The sequence below is a fragment of the Eptatretus burgeri genome, chromosome 21 (assembly GCF_056783735.1).
Source record: "Eptatretus burgeri isolate ZD-2024b chromosome 21, Ebu_testis_v1, whole genome shotgun sequence".
NCBI lineage: Eukaryota > Metazoa > Chordata > Myxini > Myxiniformes > Myxinidae > Eptatretus > Eptatretus burgeri.
The window spans coordinates 1132925-1137521 of NC_140981.1; the positions used below are offsets into that span (position 1 = coordinate 1132925).

The 4597-nt window shown below is 47.6% G+C and overlaps 1 non-coding gene across 1 annotated transcript; it reads left to right on the plus strand.

Moving 5' to 3' along the window:
* The first annotated feature begins 3771 nt into the window (after positions 1 to 3771).
* Positions 3772 to 3844, plus strand: TRNAT-CGU (transfer RNA threonine (anticodon CGU)). Its single transcript has one exon. It is a non-coding gene; the product is annotated as a tRNA-Thr (tRNA).
* The last annotated feature ends 753 nt before the right edge of the window (positions 3845 to 4597 follow it).

The following is a 4597-nucleotide window of genomic DNA, read 5'->3' on the forward strand; positions in this document are numbered from 1 at the left end:
CTGCAACGCCTCGTCCTGTACCGAACGCGGATCAATGTGAGCTGTTCACGGATTTTATGTTCGTTTACTCTCTCGCAATTGTGTCATTTATAAAACCATTGTAAGTAAATCTTTATTTTCCTCTCTCGTTGTGTGTGCTCCGTGGATGGGAAGGGGATTATTTTAATCAATGTTAAAGGATGACATTGTACTCCCATCTTGTTTCAGACGGAGAGTCTCCTGTGGATCACTTCCAAGTGCACAGAGTTGAGGCATCTCAACCTCGGGGACTGTTCGCAGGTATGTACACCTCTATGTGCAACCGCAGAGGTGTTTTACAGTCAAATGATTGTCCTGTACGATTGTGAAGACAAACTGATTCACTTCCTGCTTGGAATGAGTTCATCTGATTTGTTTGATACTACCTTTCCTCGTCACATAAACATAAACACGGTCGATGTGTGGTTGTGATTCATGACGATGAGCTCCAGGCGCTGCTCATCCCTGCATCGAATCCATGGTTGCAATCCACACAGTAAAAAACATCCCTTTTGAACCTTAATCGCTGCAAAAAGAAAGGAAACTAGAGCGAGGTCGATGGCTCGCCAACCTCAACCCCCCCCCACCCCCCCCAAGCAAAGTAGAAAGATCTCGCAAAGTTCCACCACGAATGACCCAAAATCAAATTTTGATTTAAATATTGTTGCGAATTCGCGCCTGCCGGCTTGCAAACGGCCACGTAACTCGAATCGCGGCACGTCGCCCACCGGACGGACAATTCTGTCGTGACCCTCTCGGAACAACGCCGGGAGCTCGCCCCGGGTGGGCCTTTCGACCTCACCACAATCGTGCCAATCGGCCACTCGCGTAAGGTAGGGTTGTTCGCCAAACTCGACCTACCTCAGTACCCACGCGGATGGTTAACCGGGCGATCGTACCTCGCCACAGGTCGACTTCGGACACGAGTCGCTTGGGCGGCCCGTTCCGTACTATCGGGAGAACCGAGCGGTGTTATCGTCGACCTGGACGGTTCAGATTAATTACCGGGATGTTGAACCCACTACGAAACCCTTACGTGATGCAAGATGGAGATTCAAATTGAGAAAAGACGAAGCGAAACGGTCACAGTTCAACAAGCAAGCATTTTATTACGCGACACACGGAAAGTACGTATATACAGCCATACAGAATGCACAAAAAGCAAAGGCAAGAAGAACAGTCGACACCGACCTAACACGTACACACGGCAGCACTTATACAGTTTTACTTCACAGACGGCGGCAACACACATTTACACAAAAGCAAAAGAAGGAAGCCACCCTCACAGACAAGGAGGCAGACAGGCCCGTAGGCCAAATGTACGCGGGACCTGGAGGAGCGGCCAGGTCCGCGAGACTGGGGAGGTCTTACCCGCGTCCTCGTGACGCGTTGGCGGGCAAGCCGCAAAATATCCGCGCCGCTGTGCCCCGACTCTGTGCCCTGGCGTGCTCGTTGGCACCACGTTTGGGGTTGGGGAGGAACGGGGCCCCCCTTTGCACTATCAATGTTCAGGGCCCCCGGAAATTGTTAATGCCCTGGTGGAGGGGAGTGGCTGGCTGGCTTGGGTCCTGCGACGAGACGAGCGATCCCCCACACCGCAACCTCGTTGCCGACCGCCGTCCTCCTTGCCTCGGACCCGAGCTCCCTTGCCCCGACCCGCCGCCTGCAGCTCCACCGCGCGCACTCCACCTCTTCCAGCTCAACTCTCAACGCTCCATCAAAACCCAACTCTCCAACGCTCCACACTTCTCGCTCAACTCCCGCCCCGAGTCGCCTTGCGCTCGTACCTTTATAGCTCTCACGAGGCGCTGATATGCAAATATGCGGATCAAAACGCGATTGGAGGCGGGGCCACGCCACCCTCTGTTCAGCCATTGGTCGGCCTTTGTTTTTTTTTTTTGTTTTTTTTTTGACGCTGGGGTTTGGAAATTTGAAACGTTTCTTCTGAACGTGTTAAAACGCTCAAACTCGACTATTTTAAATAGACGCTGCCGATGGACAATTGGAATCATAGCCAAGCTAGACATCGAAGTGTGATCATCCTCGTCATGCCGAAGAAAAGTTTGAAGAATGCTGCAAATAAGTGTCCTGGCCGTGGCCGTGGACGCTGACGCACGGACGATCCATTATACCGACGTCTTTCAGCCTATGAGTAACTTAAAAGTAACGTCTGTCGATGTGTGCCAACGATCACGTTAATCATAGGTTAGAAATAAGTTTCGGGTACGCTAAACATTACCTCGGCGTGTCTCAACTTATGATTAAGTAGCATGTGTTGACGTCTGTCAACGATCGCAGACCGTGCCTACAACTTGTGGCCAGTGTAGCGGAACGTGTGAGTCATACGCCGGCATACGTCGTGAAATTTCAAGCGTGAAAAAATTTGAGGACAACCTAAAAGTACAACGTTTGAAGCCAACGTACAACGACGTATGGCAACGTACTACGACGTATGCCAGCGTGCTCTCAATGTTATCAAAACTTACCCATAACGTATTCAACGTGTGCCAGCGTTTTAGAAAAAAAATTCAAAAATCGGCATACGTTGGCTAAAACGTCAAGGTGTGACCGGTCCTTAAGCTGGATTTTATCTGCAGAATAAATAAATGTTTCACCCTTTATTGGTCACCTGGAGTTTTGAGGACCCTCAGCTAAACTGGGTTTTTTCTTCAAAATATATTCAAAAATGTTTAACCCTTTGTTGGTAATCTGGAGTTTTGAGGACCCCAAGGTAAGCTGGGATTTTTTTCAACAAAATAAATAAATTTTACCCCTTCATCGGTCACCTGGGCTTTTGAGAACCCCAAGATAAACTGGGTTTTTCAAAAAAAAAAAAAACATTTTTGAAGCTACATTTTTTAAAAGCCATGTTTCTTCGAACAAGCTCGAATGAGCTAAGATCCTCGTCCTCTTCATGATGACGTCATAACGAATCTGACGTCATTTTGATGTATCAGGTTTGCGATAAATCATCTGCGCTAATGCCCAGCTTGATTCCCGCAAACAAAATTCAAACAGCTTGCCGAGTTTCGGAGATAATGGAATAGGCGATTTCCATGAGCGGCGATATGATGATGGCAACTTTTTTTCTCGGACGAATTTCCAAAATCGGAGATGGTTACTGCCTGCGCGTGGGCTTTCTGCAAAAAATGCCAAGTTTCAGGAAGTTTCGATGAAAACTGTGGGCTGTGAAACAAAAAAGTCCTCAAGAACAACAACGTGAGTAAGACGAAGAGATCCTCCACGAGGATCTAAAAATGTCAGGGGCATAGAAAAGGTCCCTTAACAAGGTGTGTGTCATGTGGCAAACTATAGAAAAGGTCCCTTAACAAGGTGTGTGTCATGTGGCAAACTAGAGAAAAGGTCCCTTAACAAGGTGTGTGTCATGTGGCAAACTAGAGAAAAGGTCCCTTAACAAGGTGTGTGTCATGTGGCAAAGTATAGAAAAGAAGGGACATTCAAACCATCCCGTGTGCATGCTGAAACTACCCTTGGTGTTCTTCTGAGGAACCAAGCAATGATGTTAAGTTTTCAGTTTAAATTTTATAACATTTTTCTCAGTCTGCAGGAAAGATGATCACCTTCTCCGTGTTCACCTCACGTGGCATTGTTTTCACGCAGGTGAAGCATCGCGTCAGCACGTGGAGTCGTGGACCGTGGACGAGCACACAGCAAGTCAGGGTTCGGGTTGCAGTGAGTTTTGTTCTGAAATCGCCTCCTTATAAACAAATCAAAATCAAACATCATCAACCTGGCTCTTTAGCTCAGTGGTTAGAGCACTGGTTCCGTAAACCATTGGTCGTGAGTTCGAATCTCACAAGGGCCTATGTTTATATTTATTGGTGACGTCACACAGGAGGAATATCGAATGTCCCCATTTGTTGAATTTCTTGATGGAATTCATTCTCTGTTTGTATTTTACCACCAGGGGAATCAGACTGTGTCAAATGCTCGAGATCCCTCCAGAGAGACCGCCCTGATCTCATGCCTGGCATTGAAGGCCTCCTTCCATCGATGAAACAGCAGAAACAGCAAGTCCAAGCGACAACGACCGGGTCTGAATCTCAACTGATGATCTGAGATCAGGTCGTTGGAGGAAAGGACTTGATGTCAATTGCAGTGACAGATTCCATGACCTTGTCTCGAATTGGAAGCAAGTTTATCGGCCTGAAGTGAAGAGGTCCCGTTTGTGTATTACAGAACCCAGAACGACTCCGATCTCATTTCCATTAATTTCCGTAAACTTTGGAGCAGATCATTTTCCATCATATTACGGCCCAGGAAGAGGAACATAAAATCCTGAAAAATGACGTCATCGATTATTCCAGGTCCCCTGTCAAAGGTTGTAATTCCAGATCCTTCCATTCCCCAAAGTTCACCGCGATATTCAACATGGTAACTGCACGGTCAACTGTGGTGACGAAGTCGCCGAATTAACTACGGCGGGATGATTAATTGTTATTCTTTCTGTTGTATTGTAAGGACTTGCAGAGTTCCTGCCGGAAGCTGTGGACTCCACTGTTGGCTCTCTCTCTCTCTCTCTCTCTCTCTCTCTCTCTCTCTCTCTCTCTCTCTCTCT